Source organism: Gekko japonicus, unplaced genomic scaffold (genome assembly GCF_001447785.1).
Source record: "Gekko japonicus isolate JY-2015 unplaced genomic scaffold, Gekko_japonicus_V1.1 scaffold55, whole genome shotgun sequence".
NCBI classification, from domain to species: domain Eukaryota; kingdom Metazoa; phylum Chordata; class Lepidosauria; order Squamata; family Gekkonidae; genus Gekko; species Gekko japonicus.
Genome location: NW_015160837.1, coordinates 678,469 through 705,777, shown reverse-complemented (window position 1 = coordinate 705,777; position 27,309 = coordinate 678,469). Strand labels below are relative to the sequence as shown.

Here is a 27,309-nt window from a genome sequence, read left to right as displayed (position 1 = left end):
AAAGGAATGGAAGAGAAAGAAGGAAAGAAGGGGAAGAGGAATGGAAGGTTAAAGGAACAGATGAGGAGTTGAGGACAGGAGGGGTGTGGGAAGGGAAATGAAGTTAGAATGGAACGAAATGTGGGGAAAGGAGGGGAAAGGAATGGAAGGTGAGGGTAAGGAGGCAGGGAAGGTAGAGATGCATCAGAAAAAACAGGGAACAATAAGAAAATGAGAAGCGAAAGGAAGGGGAAAGGAAGAGAGGGGAAGGAGAAGGGGAAATGAATGGAAAGGAAGGGGTGGAATGGAAACTGAGTAGAAAGGAGAAAAAGGGAAAGGGTGAAGGGTAAAGGGAATAATTGGTAAGGAGGTGATGTAGGGTTGCCAGCTCTGGGTTGGGAAACACCTGGAGATTTTTGGGATGGAGACTGAGAAGTCTGGGGTTTGGGGAGGGTCTCCAATGGCATATATTGCCACAGAGCCTACCTTCCAAAGCAGCCATTTTCTCCAGGTGAACTGATCTCTGTTGTCTGGAGATCAGTTGTGTAATCTTAGGAGACCTCTAGCCACCACCGGGAAGTTGAAGCCAAAAGAGAGAGATCACGGGAGGAGATGGAAATCCAAACAAAACATCCGTGACAAAAATAACGAAAAGACAATAAAGATAATATGCAAAATTGTTTACTATAATAATTCTGTAGAAAAGTCCCAATTGTGAAGACCTTGAGTTCTGATATCAGAGAGTCAACATGGGATGTTTCCTTCAAGAGTTGATAAGTGGAAATCAATAAGAATTGTAATTGCTACATGCTCAGATAAAGCAATCCTGTGAAACGGATTTTTTTTACATTGCGCAAAATCCGTTGCGTGTGAGCAATATAAGAAGAGAGTTTTCTACAGAATCATTATAGTAAACAATTTTGCATATTATCTTCATTGGCCTTTCATTATTTTTGTCACGGATGTTTTGTTTGGATTTCTACCACCTAGAAGTTGGCAATCTCTAGCCACCACCTGGAAGTTGGTGATGGGAAGGGTCATGGAAACAAAAGTATGAGAAAGGTAGGAGAAAGCAGAAGGGAGGGGAGTGGGTGGGTGGGTGGGAATGTATTAGAATTAAGAAACAGGGGGGAACAAAGGGAGATGAGAGAAAAGGAGGGGAGGGTAAGGGCAGTGGAAGAGGTGGAAAAGGAGAGAAGGCAGTGGGTAAGTGAATGGGAAGAAAGCAAAAGGAGAGGAGCTGGAGTGTAACATGGAGGTAAACAGGGCTTTTTTGTAGAAAAAGCCCAGCAGGAACTCATTAGCATAATAGGCCACACCCAACAGCAAGCCAATTAGCATATTAAGCCATGCCCCTGACAACACAGCTTATTAGCATATTAGGCTACACCCCCATGTTACCAGAAGTGTGGTCATCCAGCCACACCCATCGTTTGCTTCTTATTCTGTTTATCTTCTTTGTTGTCAAAACCCAGGGCCTTTTTTGTAGCAGGAACGTCTTTGCATGTTAGGCCACACACCTCTAATGTAGCCAATCCTAATGAGTTTCTGTTGTTGGATGTGGGCTATTATGCTAATGAGTTCCTGCTGGGTGTGGCCAACTTGGGAGCCAGCCGGAACTCCGTTCCTGTGCGTTCCTGCCCAAAAATAGCCCTGGAGGTAAAGTAAAGGATGACAGAGAGGAAAAGCAAGGGGAGATGAAGGGGGGAGGGAGCGGAAAGTGAGGTAGAAACAGAGATAAGAAAGGGAGGTGAAAGGAAGGGAATGGAAATGGATAGCCACAGAAAGGAAGAGAGACTAAAGAAAGGGAAGGGGGGATTATGGATTAAGATGTCACTAGGCCCTGATGGCATACACACTAGGGTTCTTAAGGAACTATAATATGCAACATCAATAAAACATTTTCCTGGTGGACTGGAAAGGAGCAGACATAATGCCATAACACCAAAGGGGTATGAAGGGACTAGAGAATTTACAGTCCAGTTCACCAAGTTGTGGAAACCATTACTAAGGATACCATTATTAACTGGGCTTTTTTTTTTTTTTTTTTGAAAAAGAGGTGCCGGAACTCTCAAGAAGGAAAGGAAATTTTCAATCTGTATGCCGAAAACTCACGAACCTTTAAACATTTTTAAAAGAATTTTGTCGAAGAGGTTCTGGAACACTGTTCCAGCGCACTCCCCCAGAAAAAAAAAGCCCTGGTTATTAAGCACAGAGGAAGAAGCTCTACTGGAAAAAGAATCGGCACGTCTTCTGCAAAGAAAAGTCTTGTCTCGTCATACTTTTGGAGCCCTTTAAGATTACGAAGCATTTAGATGTGCCAGTAGATGACTTCCTTTTATCAAAGTCTGTCCTCACCAAACACTCATTAAACTTAAGGGATGGGTCCTTTTGTGGATTAGAAACTGGTTATGTGACAGGAAGCAGAGGTCAGAACACAAATGGATCAGAACACAACTGGACAATAAAGCTAACTGGCCTGTAGCTTCCTAGATCTTCCCCCCTGCCCTCATCCATTGTAAAATTTGGTGTTATACTTGCTACTTTTCAACCCTGTGGTAGGATGCCACATTGAGTGACAAATTGTATATTATTGATAGATCAACAATGTGACATTTGAGCTCCTTAAGAAACCTTGGGTGGGGGTCTTTTTGTAGAAAGAGAGCTGCCGGAGCTCATTAGCATGACTCATTAGCATATGCCACACCCCCTGACATCACCGGAAGTGTGTCAGAAGGCAACACCCCCTGACATCACCGGAACCTCTTTGCTGTGCAGACACAGTGATTTGTCAATGTTCTATTTATGAATTAGCCCAATAACTTTACCTCTCCTCATTTCTATCTGACTCAGTTCTTCAGACGCCTTCTCTGAAAACAGTAATTAAAGGATGGGTAGTTGGCCTCTCCATAATCTTCCTACCCTTGTTTTGATTCCTTCTGTTATCCAGAGGCCCAATGCCACCCCCAACTAGTTTCCTGTTTCAGATATTTTAAAATATTTCCTTAATGGTTTCAGCAATATGTTTCTAAAATTCCGTTTCACCTGCCTTACCTTCCACCTGCATTTGTTCTGCCGGAGCCCGTGCCCCATCTTTTCTTCTTTGGGTGAGACTTCCAGTTTTTAAAAGTATCTTCCATCCTTTTATGGCTTCCTTGCTTTCACTGGCTTTTCATGCTAATAGCCTCTTAGGTTTGATGGTATCTTTCCGAATCTGTCTGAGCTTCAATAACTGTAGACAGAACTTCCAAGCATCTGGAATTTCTTAATTAACCATTCTGAGGTATGATCATTTATGATACCACTGTGCCCTCCAGGTGAGCTTCTTCTCAGAAAATGTAAGGTAAGTGCAGAAACTCTGGATGATTGCCCATTTCCTGATGTGAGGGAGCATCCGGACACAGCCGAGCACCTCCCTTTCACACTGTTTTGAGCATAAGTGAGTCATGCTTTTCTCTTTTCCAGATGGGAGTAAGTGGGAGATTGCTCCAGAGAGTCCTGTGTTCTTTCCTTTTTCATCTTTCTTTCTTTCTATGCCTGCTTACTTTTTTCCTTTACATCCAAAATGCGTTTCAATCTCCAGCTATCAAAGCTGTCACCCAAAAGGACCACCCTCTGGCTTTGTCCAAGCAGCTCTGGCCATTTGACCAGTGAGCCAGCAGGGGGTGATGCCAGAAGAAAGATGATCTCACTGATGCCCTAGCAACCTGGCTCAACAATGGGCATTGTTCCTGGGATTTCTCATAGCTTTTAATCCAGTTAAGCCTTTTAAGTATCACATCAGTATCATGTGATTCAAAAACAAAAGTCCCATATAATACCTTTTATTAGGTCCAGCCAAAATGATGCAAAACTGTGCAAGCCTTTTGAGTTCTCCAGAACTCTTCATCAGGTTGTTTTTAAAGGGGAGGAGCTTATCTCTCAAGTCGTGACAATGAGGCCCTTTGGCTGCATCCTAGAGGATGTTTGTATAATGCTTTTCCTGCTTCAGTGGGCACAGTGTGGAGCTAGCTGGGATCAGATTGGCACACTGGAAAGAGGGGGGGGGGACTGCAAATCTTAAAACCATCACCTGAAATATATGGGGGGGAGTGTTTCTCTACCACCAACCCCTTTTGTTTTTTGCATCCAGCCTGATGAAAAGTTCTGGCGTACTGAAAACTTTGAACACTGTTTTGTGAAATTTTGGTTGGATTTTGCTCTTGATCGCTGCATCCTCTTTCTGCTTTTAATTTAAGCTATCTTTTGTTAAAACGGGAGGGGGAGCAAAGGGGAATGATAACAATCCCACACTACTTGATTACATATGGCTGGATCTTTTAAGATAACTTCCAAAGATTTAAGCCAATTCTAAAGATTTCTCCCAATCAACAAGCAAGTTATTCTTGATGCTCATGGCATCTTCAAAGACAGTGAGAAAATAGTGACAAAGCCCACTAGATAGGGTCGCTAGCTCCGGGTTGTGAAATACCTGTAGATTTTGGGGGTGGAGCTTGAGGGTGGGGCTTGGGGAGGGGATCCACCTTCCAAAGCAGCCATTTTCTCCAGGTGAACTGATCTCTGTCACTTTGCCATCAGTCATCATCATCAAATGTTTAATACGGTCAAAGACCCATCAAATAACCACCAAAGCCATAAAACAGACAGGGTATACAATTCAGCCAGACATCCTAGTCTTCCCAGTAGATCTCCAGGTACCACCTGGAGGTTGGCAACCCTACCACGAGACAAGGTGTAAGTTGGTTCCTGGCTTCTGATTCAACATAGTACTGCATGGGACAAAATGAGTAAGGAACTGGGTTGTATAAACCTTTACAGCCTAAAATAGTCATACATCCCTAATAATCAGGGGTCATTTCGTAGAAAAAGAGGTGCAGGAGCTCATTAACATAACTCATTAGCATAACTTTTTTTGTATATGCCACACCCCCTGACATCACCAGAAGTGTGTCAGAAGGCGACACCCACCGCTCCGGCTCCACTGGACTGTTTTGGATTGCTAGCTATTGGGGGGGGGGCGTGCAGATCTGCCCTCAAAGAAGAGGGAGAGCTTGTACCTGAAGGCAGGCTGGAGGGGGGGCTCTGCAACTTATCTGGCTGCTTCTTGCTCCTCGTGGCCCAACTGAGGGCTGCTGGGAGCAGGGGGCGGGGCTTGTTGCATGGGCCCACCCCCTGGGCTCCTTACTGCCGGAGCTCCGCTCCTGTGCGCTCCCGCAGGAAATGACCCCTGCTAATAATCATACATCCCCCATTAGAGGCAAACTGTCTCCTTCAAGATGCCCCCAAATTGTTACTGGGCTAAAGCTATTTTGGGATCCTCATGCAGTTGTTTAATCAGTAGATATATTAGCAAAAATTGGTATGGTCACGGCATAGTTGGGAACAACTTGTGTAAAAAGGTGAATGGTTTTGGGGTGTAAAACCAATGGTTGTTTAGTCAAGGAAAGTATATACCCGGCATGGAAGTATTGAGAATGACTTGCACAAAAATTAAGCTTTGGCTTAGACACCTTTTAGGAGACAATGTCCTTGTCAGAAGTCTGTATGATTAGGGCTGGGGCAAAATTAGGGTTGCCAACCTTCCTGGTGGGTAAATACAAAAAAAACCCCTGTGAACAAGTTACAAGAAATATATTATAAATATTCAACATTTATTAAAGATACTAATATCCATGTATTCTATTCATATAACAATTCCAAAGTCTAATACATATGTGTTCAGTCCATAATAATTTCTATTCTCATCCAATATATTTAAAGGAGTAAAGCACCTGCGTCGAAAAACTCTGTCAATTTGTTGTTTTCCAAAAATAACAGTTACGTCTTTCAAAACAGTTCGTTGTTTTCAGAACATAGCAGAAAATTATTTCAAAACAATACAATTTCAAAATCCGTGCCTGGAGACTGTAGAAAGTGTCCTTGTATTGTATTGTTTTAAAGACTAATCTGCTATGTTCTGAAAACAATGAACTGTTTTGAAAGACTTAACTGCAATGTTTTGAAAACAACAAATTGATGTTTCTTGACGCAGGCACTTTATTTCTTTAAATATATTGGATGAGAACGGAAATGATAATGGACTGAACATTTATGTACGAGACTTTGGAGCTGTTGTATGAATAGAGTGCATCAGGATATTAGTATCTTGAATAAGTATTGAATATTTATAATATATTTCTTGTAATTTGTTCACAGGTTTTTTCCTTGCATTTAGCCTCTTTCCATGAACCTCCAGATGGGGCCTGGAGCTCTCCTGGAATCACAACATCTCCAAACAGAGATCAGTTCCCTCGGAGAAAATGGCTGCTTTGTTGGGTGGACGTTATAGCAGGGGTGTCAAACATGCAGCCCGGGGGCCGGATCAGGCCCCAGGAAGACATCTCTCAGGCCCGCAGTGGAACGAGCTGTCTTCTTCTTCTTCTTCCAGTTCTGCTGCTGCTGCTGCGTCATCATAGGTTTGCAGCTTACGGATACACACCTGAACAGCATACTCAAGACTGCAACAGCAGAGACATTTTGATGCAATAATTCAGAGCAAGAGGTGTCAGTTATCAGACAGTTAGATAAACAAGATATTGCAAGAGTGCTAATGTTTTAAGCATGTTTTTAAGTTAAAAAAAACCCTTTGTGTTTGTGTCCTTTATAAAGTTTATATCTCCACTACCTGGCATGACATTTTATGACACACATGGCCCGGCCCAACAAGGTCTCATTTATGTCAGATCCAGCCCTCATAACAAATGAGTTCAACACCCCTGCTCTATGGCATTATACCCGGCTGCTACTTCTCCCCTCTCCAAACCCCAGGCTCCATCTCCAGATCTTCAGGAATTGCTAACCTGGAGTTGGCAGTCCTACAGAAAACTGATTTTTGTGAAGCAAACTCTGGCTTGGGAATTTCCTGGATATTTGCAGATGGTGCCTGGGGAGCACAGAGTCTAGGGAGAGGAGGGATGTCGATGGGGCTATATAATATAGCAATGTCACGCCACCTCAAAGGTCAACTCCTCCAACTCCTTCCCTTCCCATCAGGTCACTTCCTCCCACCGAAATTCAAATTTTAAATTTAAGTTCCCCAACTCATATCACTTTCTCCTGATGGGTGTAGTGGTTAGGAGCAGGGATTCTAATCTGGGGGAACCGGATTTGATCCCCCACTCCTCTAACCCTAACCCACATGCAGCTACTAGCGTGACCTTGGATCAGTCATAAAGGTTTTTTTCAGAGCTGTTCTCTCAAGGGCAGTTCTCAGAGCTCACTCAGCCCCACCTACCTCACAGGGTGTCTGTTGTGGGGAGGGAAAGGGATTTTAAACCATTCTGAGACTCCTTTGACTAGTGAAGGGCAGGGTATAAATCCAATCTCCTCTTCTTCTTTTTCTCCCACCTTAGATCATTTGGAGGCTTCTGTATGCATGTCTTCTGCGTGCTATATGAATCCTTTGATTAGTGGGGTTTGGAGAGGAGAGAAGTAGCAGCAGGGTATATATTTGTGCTGGTTATAATTGTCTGCCAGCAAGTTACCAACCAACACATGCTGGGTCACAGGGCTTGTGACTGGACTCTCAGTCAGACATACATTGGGGCAACTCACTGTGATGCGCCTTGTCTACTCACACAGGGGGCCTATTACCCTCTATAGCCTCTCTTACTCAGGTTATGGGTTATACGCAGGTCAGGATGTCATGTGCCACGAAATCCCTCCCCAAACCCCAATGGGGTATAATGCCACAGAGTCCACCTTCCAAAGTGGCCATTTTCTCCAGGTGAACTTAATCTCTGTCGCCTGGGGATCCATTCAGTGTTCCCTCTATGCTGAGTGAGTGTGAGCCAGCTCACAGTTTTTTAGCCTCCAGCTCACACATTTTCGTCTTAGCTCAGGAAGGATGGGACTCCAGAGCAAACCAGCCCCATAGCTAACACGGGGCCCAAGGGACCCAGCCCCACCCCTGTGGTTTTTACAGGCCCTTCTTCATGGCCAACCCTAACACCCTTCTAATCAGGAGCCCCCCCCCCCGGCCTAGGCAATGATAAAAAGAGAGAGATCGCATCTGATCCATGGAGCAAGCCAGGCCACTCTGCTGGACAAGACTGGAAGTTTACTTACTCCCGCCCGCTCCCCAGCCCCTTCGCCGGAGCTGGAGGAGAAGGGTGGAACTGTCCCTTCTCCGCTGGATGGAAGAAAGAAGGCCAGGGGATCCGCAGTGGTGGCAGCGGCGGCAGGCAGCGTTCCCAAAAGCCAGCAACGCACAAAGGTGATGGAGCGCCACACGGGCTTCCACTCCAAGTGCCTGGAGGGGGCGGTGGGCGTGTAGCCTTGGGGGCACCTGAATGTCACCGCGCTGCAGTCCGCCCCCCCACCCTTTCCCTCTGGCCTCTCCCCTGCAGCCTTTACGGCATTCCGTCCCTCCTGGAAAGGTTAGCCCCAGACATTACAGCAAGAACTCCCCAAGACAGACACAGAGATTGGTCCAAAATCCAAAAAACAGATCTGAATTAGCCAGGACCCTGGGGGACTCATTTAGAGTTTCCTCCCCCCTCAGTTGCAGCTGGGGCTACCTTAGGAATTCCACCAATTAAATCAAAGTTAATTTAATTAACTTTGAATTAATTGGCTGGTGTCCCCCCTCCCCCTCCCCCTCCCCCTCCCCAAAAACGTCTTAGCTACGGGGCTGGAGCAAACTAATTTATGCAGTAGCCAAATCGCTGGCTCAAAGCTTTAATGCCAGTAGCTCACAAAGTAGAATTTTTGCTCACAAGACACCACAGCTTAGAGGGAGCACTGGTAATCCCAGGAGACTTCCAGACACCACCTAGGGTGGCAGCCCGAATGAAGCCCCTCATGACAATTAGATAAAACACTTAGATTGGAGTTTAGTAGCATCTTAGAGACAAAGGGATCTTTCACTATGGAAAGCTTATACCCTGAAATTCTAGTTGGTTTCTAAAGTCCTTGTTGTTGTTCAGTCGCACAGTCGAGTCCGACTCTTTGCGACCCCATGGACCAGATCATGCCAGGCCTTCCTGTCTTCCGCCATCCTCTGAAGTTTGCTCAATTTCATGTTCGTTGCAACTATGACACTGTCTAACCATCTCATCCTTTGCCATCCCCGTCTTCTTTGACCTTCAATCTTTCCCAGCATCAGGGTCTTCTCCAGTGAGTGCTCCCTTCTCATTGGGTGGCCAAAGTATTTGAGCTTCAGTTTCATTATCTGGCCTTCCAGGGAACAGTCAGGGTTGATTTCTTTGAGGATTGACTGATTTGTTCTTCTTGCAGTCCAAGGGACTCTCAAGAGTCTTCTCCAGCACCATAGTTCAAAAGAATCTATTCTTCGGCGCTCGGCCTTCCTTATAGTCCAACTCTCGCAGCCATACATGACTACTGGGAATACCATTGCTTTGACCATGCGGACTTTTGTTGGCAGGGTGATGTCTCTACTTTTTATCATGCTGTTTAGGTTCGCCATCGCTTTCCTCCCAAGGAGCAGGCGTCTTTTAATTTCATGGCTGCAGTCACAGTCTGTGGTGATCTGGGATCCCAGGAACGTGAAGTCTGTCACTACTTCCACAGCTTCCCCTTCTATTTGCCAAGGAGTGATGGGGCCGGATGCCATGATCTTAGTTTTTTTGATGTTGAGCTTCAAGCCCACTTTTGCGCTCTCCTCTTTTACCCTGAGCAAGAGGCTCTTTAGGTCCTCTTCACTTTCTGCCATTAGAGTGGTATCGTCTGCATATCTGAGGTTGTTGATCTTTTCCCCAGCAATCTTAATTCCCGCTTGTGATTCATCCAGGCCAGCATTTCGCATGATGTACTCTGCATATATATTAAATAAGCAAGGCGACAATATACATCCTTGGTACTCCTTTTCCTATGCTAAACCAATCTAAAGTCCTACTGGCCTCCAATCTTACTGTTGTACAGCAGACCAGATACCCAGATAAAACAAAACATTTTTTTTCCAATAACATTTTATTGGTATAATACAATAGTATTAAGAAAACATAACAATCACATTTTTATAACATTAGCCAAGTCCATAACGAACTAAAGAACAGTTAAACATATTAACCAGTACAATATGAATAAAAAATGTAAGCATTGAAAAATGATGTATACTTCAATAAACTTTGGAACAAACAGGGTTTTGTTTTTCAAATACACATTTTAACTAGCGACCCTGCGCAGAAGGGACAAAATCCTGTCACAAAAATATAAACAAACCAGCCCGCCCGGCCACACCCCTTCTTCTAAAAGCCCCGCCTCCTCATTTGCAAAACCACGCCCTCCGCCTGCCCCCACATTCCATCCTAACAGCCTCTTCCTCAGAGCTCGCGGAAGTAAATGGGCCGTTTGTTTCTCCCCTCCCTCCCCCCCCTCGCGACAGAGCGCGCGCACGCCCCCAAGGGCGGCCGGCGGCGCCAGACGACGACATTGGTCGTCTATGTCGTATCACATTGGACATCACAAGGAATTCTCTGTCACCTCCGCGCCAGCTGTGAAGACGGGGGGAGGAGGAAGCAGCACAGCGAGGCGGTGATTGGTCAGCCCAGGTTGGGAGGGCGGGGCCTGTGGGCAAAGTTCTTTCTTCCCAGTTTTTGTCGAGTCGCCACCACCGTGGCAGTGTTGCTCTGAGGCGGTCTCGCCCCGCCCCGGAGGGCGTGGCTGGGGAAAGGGGGCGTGGCTCGGCCTCCCGAGGAGGGAGGGGGCTGTTGTTGTGGCGCTTCCGCAGCAGTTGGGGGGCGGGGAGGGACGTTCGCTGGCCGCCCTGCTCCGATCTTCCGCGGCGGGACGGGAGCCCCCCCCTCCTCCTCCCCTCCCGGTCCCTCCCCTGGGGCCGTCGGTGAGGTGAGAAAAGGGGTCGGGGTGGGAGGCAGCCCCCGAGGGTCGTCTGCCCGCCCCCTCAGCTCCGGCGCCCGCCTGGTTGCCGGGGGGGGGGGGGGGGCTGGCGGTATCGCTCGTGTCTTTCCGAGGATTCCTGTCTGAGGCACAAGGGAAGGCGTTGGCGTCTCCTGCAGGGCTTGCTTTGAGCCAATTTTGAGGGGGTTGGGGGGGGGCTGGACTGACCACGAGTTCCTGACCATGCGCAAAGTGTCCTTTCGCTCGTTGCTTCTGTGGCCCCAGTTGCACTCTTGGGCAGGTTTTCAACAGAGATTGGGGACCTCGGACTCCGAGTGGCTGTGACATATCTTAGCTTGCACCAGTGCTCCCTCTAAACTGTGGAGTCTTGTGAGCAAAAATTCCACTTGGTGAGCTACTGGCATTAAAGTTGTGAGCGAGCGATTTGGCTACTGCATAAATTAGTTTGCTCTGGAGGCCCATCCTTCCTGAGCTAAGACAGAAATGTGTGAGCCAGAGGCTAAAAACCTGTGAGCTAGCTCACACTAACTCAGTTTAGAGGGAACACTGGCTTGCACCCGTGGTTTATGCTGCAATCAAATTTAATTTGCCTTTAAGATGCCTCCAGGGTCCGGAGAGGGCGGTGGGGTGGAGTCTGAAAGGGATGAGGATTCGGTCTCCCTACTTTAAACCCCCTTTGTCCTACTTGCCCTTATGGATAACGGGAGCTGTGTTTATTTATTTAATTTCCGCCCATTCGCTGAGTAATTCTCTAACTCAGCCTTTTTGGCATCTTAAAGACTAACCAAAAAAAAATGTTTCTAGCCTAAAATTAGGTGGATTAGAGCTCACGGCTATTTTAGATGCCCTGAGTGACTCATCTAAAGAAGCCGAGTCCCCAAAGGCTGGGATGAAATTGCCTTAGTCTTTAAAGTGCCACAAGACACTTTTAATGATTCCAGTTCTAAGTGCAGATCCAGTGACAATTAGCTTTAAGTGTTTGGACTTTTGTTTGCATAGGATGAAGCCTCCCCTCAAAGCTTGCAAACCATTCCTTCCGCATGAAGGACTAGGGTTGCCAGGTCTGGGTTGGAAAATACCTGGAGACTTTGGGGGTGGATCTGAGAGAGGGTGGGGTTTGGGGAGGGGAGGGGCCTCAGAATGGTACAATGCCATGGAGTCCACCCTTCAAAGCAGCCATTTTCTCCAGGAGAGCTGGTGCAGTGGTTAAGTGCGTGGACTCCAATCTGGGAGAACCGGGTTTGATTCCCCACTCCTCCACTTGCAGCTGCTGGATGACCTCGGGCAAGCCATAGTTCTGTCAGAGGTGTTCTTGAAAAAGAGCAGTTTCTCTCAGAGCTCTCTCGGCCCCACCTACCTCACAGGGTGTGTCTGTTGTGGGGAGGGAAAGGAGTTTGTAAGCCGCTCTGAGACTCTTGAGTGAAGGGCGGGGTATAAATCCAATCTCTTCTTCTCTGTCAGTTGGAGATCAGTTGTAAAAGCGGGAGATTTCCAGGCCCCACCTGGAAGCTGGCAACTCTATGAAGGACAGTTGTCCTGTACCAGACTACTGCATGCATATTTCCAAATCTCTCTCTTTCAAAGTAAAATTAGGGTTTTGGTGATTAATTTGGCACACTTACAGGCATACGTACCAAGAGTTTTGAGCCTTCGAATGGCTTGGTTTTTATTCTGCAAGGAAGATATGGATGTGAGTTAGAAGCCAATGCATATCTGTTAACCCTGCTGAGCTCTCTCATCTTTCAGATTCAAACCCACTTACATTCTAAGTATGTTTCTGTTCATCAGGAAGTGTTGTAACCCTAGCTTGCTCTTATTCAGGCAAGTGATTCATCTGATCTGCGGAGGCTAATGCAAGGCAGCACTAAAGTAATTAAAAATTAATTACCACGGACTGTGGTTCATGACCTGTGCAAAGAGATTAGATGGGCTTCCTCCCCCTGCTGCTCTGTATTATTCTGCCAAGTATGATAGATTCAGAGTTTGCGGGAGCTTGGATGGTGAGGAAAGCGTGTGTGCATGTGCGCACATTATGTTATGATGGGCTGCCTTTTCCAGGCAATAGGTTGGATTATTGGATTATTGATGGCACTAAAAGGAGAGTGGAATATCCATCTGCATCAAATTTTTTATGTGTGTGTGTAATTAAAACATTTATATCCTGCCTTTCCTTGTGGTTGAGGGCGGTTTACAATAATTCTTAAAAATAATTCAGTTAAAACCAAAAATAAAATAGCAAACCCAAACCTCTTCTCCCTCCCCTGTTAAAAGATGTGTGCCATTCAAACCCTCTCACAAACCCTGGCAAACGAGCCTTGCAGCACTTCCTGAAAATCTCCCGGGGGGGGGGGATCACCTCTTCCAGGAGCCCATCCCACAGAGCCAGGGCCGTGCTGGAAAAGCCTGGGCTCTGGTTAGGGTTGCCAGGTGCCCCCTGGCCACCGGTGGGGGATGGGGGGTACGGTTGCCCGATTCACGTTGGGAAAATCCTGGAGATCTGGGGATGAAGCCTGGGGAGGTACAGGGGTCTCAGTGGAGTACAGTGCAACAGATTCCACCCTCCAAAGCATCTATTTTCTCCTGGGGAACTGATCTCTGTAGTCTGGAGATGTGCTGTTATTCTGGGGAATCCCCAGGTCCCACCTGGAAGCTGGCATCCCTAGTTCTGGTCAATGCCAGGCAGGCCTCTTAAGTGGTGGGATCGGGCCCGTAGCGACAATGGGGCATCTCGGGGCTAGGCCCCCTGAGTTACTGGCAGGGCCCCACGACTTCCCATCTAGCCTAGGGCCCTTGAGTGGTGGCAGGCGAGGGGAAGGAGCCAGGTATTCCTTTAATTTGATTAGCCAGTGCCCCCCAAGATATGTAAATGCCCCACGACTTAAAAAAACCCTGGCTACGAGCTTGGGTGGGATAGCCAACAAATGGCTGCCTAATGGCCATAGTTTCAGGGACTAAATGATCAGTTGAATGTGAGTTATTGTTTTGCATTTAGAATAGAATTCTGCTTCTGCAAATGTACAAATACAGAAACTGTGCTGGTTATATTTTTGATATACAGCTCTTAAATTTGGGGCCTTTCCATCCATAATTCTCTCTGGAGAGACTGACTCATTTTTTGTGCTGGTGCCAAATATCTTCTCTCTAGGTAGTACATTTTCCCAGTGTTCAATCCTCCAGTAGCTTGTCACTGAGACAATACATTTCTTATGAGAAACTGAATCCTGAACTCTTCTGAAAACAAAAATCTTAGGTGCATCTTTAGATTAAACAGTAGCTGTAGCTACAGTCCTTTCTGAGATGTAGTTTTGTTGAGATAGCATAGTTGTTTCATAACACTCTAATTACATAATTATATCAATATCAAAGTAGGGGGGGGAAACCCAAAAGTTTTTCTCAGAATGTAGTCATCCACTGGACAAGCCCAGACAGGAAGCAGTGACCTTTTTTTTTTGTTTCAAATGTGGAGTTTATATCTTTAAAGGAGAAGGGTGCTTAATGCACTAGTATGTTTTTACTCATGAAACTTCATGTTTGATGCCCCCCCCCCCCAGTATTGCAGCTTTGTAGTTTATGTTAACTGGAATAGTGAATACTCCTTAGTTTTGTACTTGGAATCATTTGCCAGTTAAAATCCCTGCCTTGCTCATAAGTATGCACTGAATGTAGAAAAAGCCTGCCTGTTAACCAACTGGATGCGTATGGCAAGGTGGTTAAGAGAGTAACGAATACATCTTAAACAAGTTTGATTATTCCCTTTGAAATCTGGATCAAATCTCTGTTGCTTTTTAACTGTTCCACTCAATACTCGATTTCTACTAGATTTGTATAATCGGTTAAACAACTGCCTTATGTTCTGAGTACATTTTGATGTAAATGTAAACTCTTTGAGATGATAACTCACTAGCTCAGGGGTGTCAGACATAAGACCCGGGGGCCAGAACCGGCCTGTCCAGGGCTCTTATGCAGCCCACAAGCCAGTTTGGTGTAGTGGTTAAGTGTGTGGACTCTAATCTGGAAGAACCGGGTTTGATTCCCCACTCTTCCACTTGCACCTGGCTGGATGACCTTGGGCAAGCCGTAGTTCTGATAAGAGCTGTTCTTGAAAAAGAGCAGTTTCTGTCAGAGCTCTCTCAGCCCCACCTACCTCACAGGGTGTCTGTTGTGGGGAGGGGAAGGGAAAGGAGATTGTAAGCCGCTCTGAGACTCCTTTGGGTAGTGAAGGACGGGGTATAAATCCAATCCCTTCTTCTTCTACTAGTGCAAGGGAGGGAATAGGGGACTGCTCAGGGTGAGAAATGGGCAAAGCCACTCTGATTGTGGCTTCTGGTCTCTTTCTGCGGTGAGTAAGGATCACTATCAGGCCTTTGTCACTGGCTAGTTGTTTAGCGAGGCCCCTTTAGGCCTTAACTGATCACTATTAATTTGTATGTGCTGATGTTCTAGTAAGTGTATTGGTGGACTACCGACTAGATTTCATTTGGTGATATTGACGTCTTGGAAAATATATTGTAATTAGATTTTAAATTTTAAATTGACTTTATTTGGTATACGCTTAACTTTGAATTTATAATTGTAAAATTATGTATATGATTGGTCAAATGATTGTAATAAAGAACGAATGAACAGCCTTTCTTAGGTCTTTATACTTCAAGACTTCTCTCTTTGGCCATTGAGGCAGCTAATCTACCCCTTTGGAAGCTTTAACCAGACACTCTCTCTTCTTCCACAAAGCAACTTTCCTCCACCCACCTTAACGCAGGAGGCACTTTGACATAGCCCAGCTGGTACTGCCTTTTAGTGCCCATGCAGAAACAGCTTTCTCTTTATAGGCTGACACTTTGCTTGGAACCTCCCAGAGCATGGAGGCAGGACCAACTGCATAGCAGCCATTTAACACCACCCCCATGACAGGTATTTTGTGGTGGGTCCCACTATCATTTCTCAGAATTCTAAAAGTACCCGCAATGGTTGGGGATGCCTGATCTAACGTATAGTGGCTGTCGTATCGGCTTCTAAAATATACAGAATATCGTGAGTCCCTTGGACTGCAAGAAGATCAAATCAGTCAATCCTAAAAGAAATCAACCCTGACTGTTCCCTGGAAGGCCAGATAATGAAACTGAAGCTCAAATACTTTGGCCACCAAATGAGAAGGGAGCACTCACTGGAGAAGACCCTGATGCTGGGAAAGATTGAAGGTCAAAGAAGACGGGGACGGCAAAGGATGAGATGGTTAGACAGTGTCATAGATGCAACGAACATGAAGTTGAGCAAACTTCAGAGGACGGCGGAAGACAGGAAGGCCTGGCGTGATCTGGTCCATGGGGTTGCGAAGAGTCGGACTCAACTGCGCGTCTGAACAACAACAAATCATGAGAAAAATGAAATTGCCCAAATGCTGGCAAAAGTAGCCAATTGTTACTATTTAGCTATATTACAGGTAAAATAATATGCTTCACACCTAAAGAAATTATTCAGATTTTTTAGCCTTGTTTGCAGTGCCCTATATTTACACCTCAGCCATTTTATTTTCTTGAATTGCTTCTTCACATTCTTCAATAATTTTCTATTTTTTCCCCCCAGGACTCATTTTATTGCTTGGAATGTCTTGAAAGAGAAGAGTATGGAACTACACACCATCTAGATGGGCAATATAAGTAACTGTCTTTTTAAAATCATGCTTCAAGTTTTGCTTGTGATTCACCCAGCGTTGGACTTCAGTTAATTTCAGTGCCAAAAGGTAAGCAATGTTGAAGGCAGAATGTGTTGTCCAGAGTTCATGGAAAATGCAATCCCAGGCATACTTAGCAGGGTAACCAGTCCTGGTGAATGCAAAGGGAGATGCATACTAGAGTAAGCCAGAGTAAGAGGACTGCACATCTCTTGTCACTGAAATCAGTGGGGTGTCAAGATTTTTTAGCTTTGATTAGGTCATGCCTTAGGTTGGTTTTTTTTGCATGAAAGCAAATTTTTGCTATCAATGAATCCATGATTTATTCTTATCATGGACTGGCAGAATAAAATATACATTAACAGAGTGGATATATATATATATAAACAAATATGTGTCACTGAATCAACGCTCTGCCTTGGTAAACTCTGGCAGCTGTACAGAATCTGGCAAACCCTATCCGAGGTTTCCAATTCAAGGTCTGTGAGAAGAAAGGTGGTGTACCATTCCTCTAATCTCTCTGGAATTTTTTGGAGGATGGATGTAATATATGTGGTATGCGTATGTTTATACAATACATATATGCAACCTCCTCAGGAAACAATCCATATACAAAAGAACCCCCTCAGGAAAGCTCCTCCATTAGCATGTTAATTGCCTGGGGAACTCCTACAAGATAATGACTCAGCCCTACCCCACCTTCCTGAGTAGATATAAATTACCTGCCTACCATTTTTCTTCTCACCTTGACACAGAGAGTACTGCATCTTTCTGTGTTATATCTCTGAGGATGCCAGTCACAGCTGCTGGGGAAACGTCAGGTCTTACAATGCCAAGACCACGGCCATACAGCCCGGGAAATCTACAACGACTAATGAACTCCGTCCGTGAAAGCCTTCGACAACAGATCCAAATATATTTAGTTAACTTGTTAGCAGTGATAGCGCTTTTTGTAGCAACAACAATCCTGCTGTCCATTTGGAAAAAGAGATCAGTTGGAGTTGGGTAACAGAAGTCTGCTTGTCATGTGATTCTGATTCATGCTAATTGTTCTATAACTTTTTGAGTTCAATATAGGTCCATCTTATGGAATGGGCACATTTACTTCTTCTGCAGCTCTTGGCTTAAGGAAAGCCTTAATCTTATTTTAAAAATCAGACTCTGGAGCAAAGGTTAAGTAACTTGGCCAAGCCACTCTGATGAAATATCTGGAAGGACTTGGTGTTCAGCTAGACATCACTAAAAAAAAATCGATTTTGTTTTGTTTGTTTAGCATAACTGCTGAATAGTTTAATTGGCCTGGTGTTCAACATCATGGAAAAATGTGGCTTTTGCATGGTAATGAGGGTGTTTTTTCTGCATTTTTAAAGGGTATTTTGCCTTATGTTATGCTGGTTATGTCATTGTGGGGAGACGTTGATTTTTCTATCATGGAATTCTGGGACAGCTTTTTTATATTATGTTAAAGGCAAGAAACAAAGAGAAGAATCCGGAACCTTCGTTATTCAGGCTATCTTTTTGTATTTACTTAAAATTGTTACTTATCTGAGAATTGCTGATATCTTTCTTATGCAGTTGCATGTCATAAACATAGTATAAATTTATAAGCTATAGCGTTTCCCTGGCTTTTTTCTTCTGTGTTGATATAAGAAACTACAGCCAGCAGACCAAATGTGAACATCTCCACATTTGGGTTGCTAGTTGTGGCTTCTAGCTCTAATACAATATAAATATTGAAAATATACTCTCTTACCCATTCAGCTGTTGCTTATCACATGCCCTTTACCTTTTGTTTCAGTTCTCCTCCCTAGGGGTGTGCAAAAAAAAAAAAAAATTCGGCCCATTCGGATTCCACCGAATTGGGCAGAATCAATTTCAGCTGGCAGTAAGACTCCCGCATGTCAGTTTCGTCAGTACCAGGGGAGGCTTTCCCGAATGTCAATTTCAGCCCCATTGTATCCTATGGGCCATTGAAGTCAATGGCGAAAACATAGGGTATATTCTGGGGGCTGGAGGGGAGGGGGCTGGAGGGAGAGACTCCAAACTCGCAGGGTAGCTGCTAGAGCCTCTCCCCAAGATACCAACCAAGTTTCAAGAGCATTGGACCAGGGGGTCCAATTCTGTGGGCCCTCAAACAGGTCGCCCCTATCCCCTCCGTTCTCTATGGTGGGGAAAAAGTAACTGATTCTGCTCTGTCCCTAGGCCCTTCTGACTAGCTTTCCCTTTCTAGGATCAGAGCTACTCAAAGCAAACAGAGAATCTTAATGACAGAACAGCCTGATCTCAGGACATGCTTCTGCCCTCCCCATTGATAGCATTGACTTAGCCTAGCCAATCACAGCCAAGGGTAAAGGTGGGGTATACATATTTTAATTAAAACAACAACAATAGTAAAAGTCTGTGGACGGAAAATGGTCTCGATGTAAATAAATAGATCCCAGTAATTATGACAACTCTCTCACCTTTTGTTGATAAGACTTCTGTTCTTGTTGACAGTAAAAACTGGCACTCAGTAAATGTTAGAAGGTAACCTAGTGGATCTTCCTGGGATAGCTGGAAAAGCAGAACTTTGCAGAATCCCCCCCCCCCCAGAAATAAAATTTAGAATTTGGGGAAAACTTAAATATGTACAGTGAAATCAAGCACTGTTTGCCATTTTAAATACATGCATTTTATTCCTGTATATGAAAAGAGCTGTTTATCTGATTTTGTATTTTTACTGTAAAAAACTGCAGATTTGAGAGGCTCGGGTCAGCTGTAATATCAGACCAACCATTGGATATGTGTTAACTTAGAGTTTAATTAGACCAAACTGATGAGTTTGCCATGAGGACTTGCAGCTATACTGTAGCTGCTAGTTCCTGGTGGGAACCTGAGATTCGATCAGGACTGTTATGCAGGGGAAAGAATTCCTGCCTTCACCTCTGTGCGGAAACAGCCCAGGGCCTTGCAGGTGGGAAGTGTCATTTGAGCCAGCATGTGCAATGAACATTTGCCATACTAGGCTTTAGGGAACAATATTTTACCAAAACGTTTCTGTTCTTTCCTTGCATCTTCATCTCTAGTTCTAGAAGTTAGTTTGATGTCAGTGTTATGTGTTACATGGCAGATACTGAAGTCTGCATTTTTTAAAATGCCCGTTTACTGGTACCAAATCTGCTGGTCGTGCACTCATTTTCAATTTTAATGCAAACCTTTCTCAAATTTGTCTACGGATGTTAATGCCAATAATCGGGGAGAACTGTGTTGCCTGCCAAATAACAATAGGCAAATTCATTAAGAATATCTTGTGGTCATTTATAATACGTTCCACAAGGCTGAGCTAATAAGAATTAGGATGGAAGCCAAGTTTCTAAAACATTGTACATGAGCACTGTTTTGGTACAGATGAGATTACAATATTAAAGAATTTTGGACTATTAAATTTAACAGACAATAACAAAAAACATTGTAATCTATCATAATTTATCCAGCTGTCAGAAGTTAATGGACTGCAGATATTTTATTTTGCTGTCCATGCATTGCTTTGATATCTTCTCAGTCCCAGACAGAAATGTGTTTCATATTAATACATTACAATTATTATTAATTATTTTAATGGAGTCAGGTTGCTTGCAGCCCAGTCCTATGCATATTTGCTAAATTGTACTATGTTCTGTTAGACTTATTTCCAAGTATTTGTGCATAGATTTGTACCAATGTTATTATGTTTGGTTGTTGTAATAATTCTAAGAAAACAGTTCTTGGGTCAGTATCCAAAATGCTTTTTTTAGGTTTGCCCCCCCCTTTTGCTTTGTAATATCTAATAGTTCTAATGCTTTTAACACCTATGTGTGCATGCACACACATAATGATGTCGAGAGAATTTTTAATGTGGAAAGAGGGGGTGCTTTTTGAGAAGCACAAGTCCAAAGACCCCTTGAACATGTAGCGTTAGCTGTGAGATTGTTTAGATCCTGGCGTTGGTTTGTGACCTTCATGAGTTAGCGATGCTTAACATTATGTTATAAATTAATGGCCTAATCCTAAAACTTAATCATAAAACTCAATAAATGAATGTCTATGATGGGAATACTGAGGGCTGTGCTGATGCAGTGTCACAAATTATGATGTCACACTGGTGTTGCTGGGACACTTAAGGCTAGTGCATGTGTTTAGATTCCATGGGAATGTGTAGAGAGGGATTCTCTGGGGCTGCCCCATAACTGGTATTCTGTTTTGGGAGACTTTCCAAAGCATGACGATCTTTCAGAAACATAAGACTCCTCTCTTTGGTCTGTATTCTGGCGTCTTTGGAGATACAACAACTTTCTCTGAATTCTCGGTATTAATTCTGGCCAGGTTGGCAGAAAAGAGGACATGGTAAGACCAGTACTGCAGTCTTAAGAAAGAGCGAGAAAGAGGCGACTGCAGTTGGTCAAGGTTTAAGATTTTAACTTGGAACTACTTGTTTGAAAGATAAAATATCTGGACCAATTTATCTGTGCTTGAAAAGTTAACTACTTTTTACAAGGGGACCACTCTTAATTTTAAAGTATTTCAATACGAAGTGTGTGATTTAAATGATATATGTTGTCCTCCCTTACCCCCATCATTGTTAGTCCCGTGTCTACACATGAGTAACTGTAAATCGCTCAGAGCCGGCAGCTCTGCAAGGATTGAGCGATCAATAAATTGAAAGATTATTATTATTATTATTTACCAAATATTGTGGATACTCTCATAAATAAGGAAATCCACATGGAGCTGATTTGGATGAGACTTTTTTGTACTGGAATATGATGCATGATAAAGGTGCCATGTATTCTGTATGAACTGTGTACAATCATGTGTCAATACTCACTGTCTCTTTACGATACTTGTGAGTGGGCCTGATCCTTTTCTGATTGCTACTTATGCGCAGGAGTGGCCTGTCTACTAGGTAGCCCTAGGTGATTATCTAGGGCGCCACCCAGCCTGGCTACCCCTGTTCACAGCATCAGGAGGTGACCCCCAGCCCCAGGGGGCAGCCAGTGGAGTGTCTGCTCCTTCTTTCCCTCCCTCTGGGATGGGCCTGAGCTGGACCCCTTCCTGACACCTTGCCTTGCTTGGTCTGGCTAGGGTGTGTGTGTGTGGCATGTAGCACCAAAGAGGGTGGGCATCACCTCGCACTGCCAGCACACACTGCTCTGCCACAATGGGACAAGTAATGCACACTCCGGCATCTTGCTGTGGCCCAGCAGCGGGAGAGGGGGAGTGGAGCAAGGAAGACAGGCACCATCTTCTACCTACCTGCATCTTCCTGCTTCCTGGGGGGAGGGCAGTTTGGGCATCCTGGCCTAGGGTGGCCAAATCCTTGGACCAGGCCTTCTTGTACATGTGTTAAAGAGCCAGATGGCTACAAATACACATGTGCACAGCTTAAATATGATGTACGGCATATTTCCCCCTTTTTTCTTGTTTGAAATAGCATTCAGTATTGCAAAAAAGCCTACCTCCACATGGCAACAATTCTCCTATTAACTTTCATGACCAAAAACTGTGGCCGAGTTCAGACTGGCAGTTTGCCCCGATATAGGCACGAGCCAGAAACATTTCACAAACAGATTAAAGGGGCCGTTCACACAGGCACATCTGTCAGGCGTTCCCCAGCTGTACTCAACCCATCTTGTAATGCTTCCCTCCTGAGTTTAAAAGGTACCAGGTGAAAGTGGTACCAAACCCCACGCGATTATCCCACTTCCCGGAAGTGTGAACGCAAAAAGCCGTGATCCGGTAGGGATGCACTTATGCTCATAAGCGCACATAACCGCATTACCAGAAAAAGCCGCATCAGTCGGTGCAGTGTGACCGGGAAAACCAGGAACAGTTTATTCTGAGTCTTCAAGTTGCCAGTCTGAACTCAGCCTGTGTGTGGATACTTCTTTGCCACTGCAAATCCATCTGAATTTTAATCTACTTCTCTTGCATTAGCTGTGCACAGCTGCTAGTCTCGTGTCATTAGGCTTTATTTTTTGAACAAAACTGACCACTAACTGTAGCATTACAATAATCTACCTCCTAGCTCCTCTGAATTCCCAGCTTTTTTTTTTTAAAGCAAGGTACTAGCCCCTTTTATTATGGATCTATAAAGGGAAAGGCATATCTCATCAATGAAACCATCTCGATACCTTTAAAAAAGAAAGATCAAAATGTGCAGCCGTGTTGGTCTGAAGCAATAGAACAAAGTTAGAGTCCAGGGGCATGTATGACCAACAAAGTTTTATTCAAGGTGTGAGCTTTTGTGTGAAAAGCACACTTTGTCAGACGATGAAATAGAATTACAGATCATGCTTGTATGTACACAAGGTGGCTTCTTAAATTAGCATGCAAAATAGTGAAGTGTCCTTTAACAGATAAAAAGAACGACAAGCTTGGGAATTCAGCCTGGGAAAGAGAAGGCTTAGAAGGGACATGATTGCAGTCTTCAAGTATTTGAAGGGCTGTCATGTAGAAGATGGAGCGGATCTATTCTCTCTTGCTCCAGATTGCAAGACTAGATCTAATGGGTGGAAATTACAAGGGAGTCGTTACCAGCTAAATATCAGGAGAACCTAACTGTAGGAGTGGTTGAGCAGTGGAACAGTCTGCCTCGGAAGGTGGTGGATGCTCCTTTGCTGTACGTTTTCAAGCGCAGGCTGGACGACCATCTTTTGGGTATTTTGTAGGGCTATCTTTCAGCTATGCTCCTGCAGAGTGCAGGGGGTTGGACTAGATGACCTGCAAGGTCCCTTCCAACTCTTAACATTCTATGATTCTATGAATAGCAAGATGATAACCAGAAACCAAGCTTGTCATTGTTTTTATCTGTGAAAAAACATCTTCACTATTTTGCATCCTAATTTAACAAGCCACCTTGTATATCTACAAGTATGATCTGTAATTCCATTTCATCGTCTGATGAAGTTTGCATGCACACAAAAGCTCACACCTTGAATAAAACTTTGTTGGTCTTAAAGGTGCCACTGGACACTCTAACTTTGTTTTTAAAAAGAAAGAAAAGCTGGGGATTCAGAGGAGTCACTGTGTGTGTGTGTGCGCGCACATGTGTGTGTTGTTACACAGTGGCAGGGGAAATGGTGGCCAGGGGTGTGTGGTTGACTTGAGGCAAGGAAAATAGTGTTAATGTGGAGGGAACTGTGGAAATACTCACCTTCCTGTCCACGAGCATGCTTTCACTGCCATCTTTCTGAAAAGATTGCTGCAGAGTAGGGTGAAAACACAGGAAAGGGACAATTAGGGGACATCACGGTGTTGATACTTTAAAAAAAATGATCTCGTTTGAATGCTGAAGTGGAGCAAAAACTCTGGTGAAGCTGCCTTATTCCCCCCCCCCCCACACATTTGCAAAAAGCCACCTGTAACTTGGCTAAAGCCATCTCTGTACAAGCTGTGGTAGGAAAAATCTGCTATTGTTGTCCATGGCCTGGGGGTTTCAACTTGATAAAGGTAAATTATTCCTCTGAAGATCGTCTGGTGTAACATGTGCAATTTTGTACCGCTAGATATGGAAGTAAACAAGATTAAAGTGGCTGAACAATACAGGAGTAAGAAATAAGCACGGAGGTGTTTCAAAGGATTTTTTTTTTTTTTGGTAAATGCATGAGCAGTTTTCCATTTGCATTTCAATTATTGGGGTAGATAAGTTTAGTGCCATTTGCATAAGTGTAATTCTGAGGATTGCTGCTTCTGCATTCCAAGTGAATCATGCATGCTACTGTAACTATATTGTTACATCTGAACAGGCATAACAACAACAGTGTGGAAGCCACTTTCTCTGGCTTTGTCCCAGCACTGCAACCATTTTTGAACAATTCACTCCATGTGGGCAGGGCTGCTGACAAAAGTCCTTTTTGCTAGTCATCAGTCCCAACCCTAGACCAGTGCTAGTTGTATAGGAAGGAGCCTCCTGACCATTCTTGCCCATGTGACAAGGTTGGCCATCGGTATTTGTGAATTTCCTGCATTGTGCAGAGGGTTGGACTAGATGACCCTGGAGGTCCCTTCCAACTCTCTGGTTCTATTATTCTAAATCAGAGAATTTGCCCATTGCCCAGCAGCTGTTTATGTTTCTTGACAAAGGCCCACATTATAACTGTAAGCTCTCTTGAGAAAAAATTCTAATCCAGAAAATCTTGCATCACACTCAGACTTGTAACCAGCTGGAATCATCAACTGAATGCAAGAGGTAGCATGAGTTGGTCCAGGAAAGAAATGTACTGGAGTCCAGGCTTATCAGTGTGGATTAGTAATATGTACAACAACCCAATCTGATTTGCCTGTCTGGCACCAGAGGATGGTAGGGGAAGGGAGTTGCTGTGTCCCAGAGACACACTGCTTCTGATCTGAAACTACTTGACATTGGATCCAGCCTGGTTTGACTTATTAATGTTTCGGTATATTTAGAGGACTTCTTATTAAAATTGTACAGATCCTCACCATGTTTTCAACAGTAAGGTGCTGATCATGTGACTAACGTACTTTGAGTTTGTTGGTTTCCTGTTTTAGAGTTATTAGCGTCTTTAAGTATCTGCTGTCCCAGAGAGCCAATGTGATAGAGTGTTGGACTAGCGCTTGGGGAAATCTGGATTTAGATTCCAACTTGGCCATGAAACTTGCTGAGCAACCTTGGGGACAGTCACTCTCTTTTATCCTAGCCTACCTCACAGGGTAATGTAGGGATAAAATGGCAGAAGAGATGGATAAATGTCTGGAATGGATAAAATTTAAATGGATATAGGTGTGCAATTAAAAAAAACAAAACAAAACTGTATTTTTTGGTTCAGGTCTATTGAACCCGAAAAAAAATCAGGATTCCTGAAAAATCCTAGATTCAAATACCAGTACGGTATTTGGATCCTGGATTTTTCAGAAATCCCGAAAATTTTCAGGTCCAATAGACCCAAACTGGAAAATACCATTTAAAAAATACCAGCCTGATCCTGGGGGTGGCTTCCCTTCTCCTGCAGCCCAGTTTAGACGGAGTAGCGGAAGAAGGCAGCGCAGAGCTCTGCCGGCAGGGCAACCAGTCCCAGCTAGGCTGCCCTCTCCTGCTACCTGGTTTAAACTGGGTGGCAGGAGAAGGCAGTGTAGAGCTGTATCTGCAGGGAGCTATAGGTTCCCCGCAGGCACGGCAATATCAGCTGGGCTGCTGCCCAGTGTAATCGAGGCGGCAGGAGAAGGCAGCACAGAGCAGGGTCGGCGGGGTGCTCTCAACTCCCCACTGACCCAACTTATCTTGGGTTAGCTTCTCTTACAGCTCAGTTTAAACCAGGCTGCAAGAGAAGCCAGCCACAGCCAAGGTGGAGGGGAGCTCTCCACTCCCTGCCACTCTGGCTGACCCTCAGGCTGACCTCCGCAGCCCCTTTAATGTTTAAAGGGATTGCATAAGCGTGTCAAACAAACAGCTGAGAGGCGGGAGTTGTCTGCTCCCGCCTCTCTACTGTTTTCCGATCGATCCGAAATTCTGGACTATATCTGGGATTCCCCCCCCCCCAGTTTTCCTGAGAAAACCCGAATACATTTGGGAAGCCAAAATATACCTGAAAAATACCGTTAACGATTTTTTTGTGTATATTTTCCACTCTGGTAGATCCAAATGCATACCCCTATTGACTGCAGTTGTTGATTCGATGGCTTACACTCAGGGTTTGTTCCCATAATTGATATTTGGGTGCATGATAAAAAGATCTTGTGAATCTGTGTTCTCAGGTCAGTACTGCTGCCATATTAATCTATGTAGTTTATGTCAGTTTTATGGTAGTGTCAGGTCCTGGTGCTAGCATGGGAGCCATTCAACATGTTCTGCCGGGCTGAATGGGTCCTGGGTTCTCTAAAATATGCCACCTTGATCATGTGAGTTTTATCACTGGATTCTGTGCCTTCTCTAAAATCCAGAAGTCTGTTTTGATGCAGACCCTTTTTTCCAGACTGATTATAATTCAGGAGTTGCATATGTGAAGAAATGATGATTAATTACATTGCAAGTTATTCTGCTGTCTTATCTCTCGAAACAGCATGCTCTGAGCAAAAGTAGAGCACTCAGTTGGCAGCTCTAATTTAATCAATTTAGCCTGCTGCCTTTAGAAGCCCAGTGCAACATGGGAAATCCCTGCTTTCAGTCCATGTAAAATTAATGTTGATAAAACCAATATTCTGTTTCAGAAATTCCACTTACTTTGAAACAAATATAAAGGGAATAAACCTTCAGAAAGGAAAACAAATTCTACTTACGTCTGACTGAAACACATTGGGGTTGTTGAATCTTGGTTATCTGTTCTAATCTCTAGTGCAGTTACACAGTCTAAAACTTTGTAAATGACAGGGTTGTTATAGCAAGTTCAGAAGATATAAATAACGTTTTAGTGCTTTAGTGAGAGTATCTGTGCTTGCAAAATGAGAGCGGTAAATGTATATAGCAACATGAGGATTGAGTCAGTACAGATGGAGAAGAAAAGCAGGAGCCAACTGAGAGCTAGCTGACATGAGGGTGGGGGGTGCTGGATACCCGGGCCAGCTATGGCTTTGGTGACATAGTGAAGATGCACCAAAGGACCTTGAAGCCCTCCTGTCCAAGATAAACTGGATTGGCTATCGTGGATGACATGGTGTACAGTTGCCAGTTTTGGATTGAGACAGAAAGCGTCTACACTCCAGTGTAATTGCTGATTCAAGCAGAAGAGGTACACAAAGATGAAATGTGTTCTTCTGCTCTACCTGTAAAAAGGTCGAATTTTCATGCTTGCCCTAGCGGTCAGGACTTTAGAGATCAGTAAGGGGTGTTG

At 44.4% G+C, this 27,309-nt stretch overlaps 1 protein-coding gene across 1 annotated transcript in view; it reads left to right on the top strand.

Moving 5' to 3' along the window:
- Nucleotides 1-10,703: 10,703 nt before the first annotated feature.
- Nucleotides 10,704-27,309, top strand: part of KLHL5 (kelch like family member 5) — a 67,915-nt gene continuing 51,309 nt past the window's right edge. The window contains exons 1-2 of the mRNA XM_015418255.1: nucleotides 10,704-10,824; nucleotides 16,420-16,576. The gene's annotated coding sequence lies outside the window, so the exon portion shown is untranslated. The remainder of the gene's footprint in view (nucleotides 10,825-16,419; nucleotides 16,577-27,309) is intronic.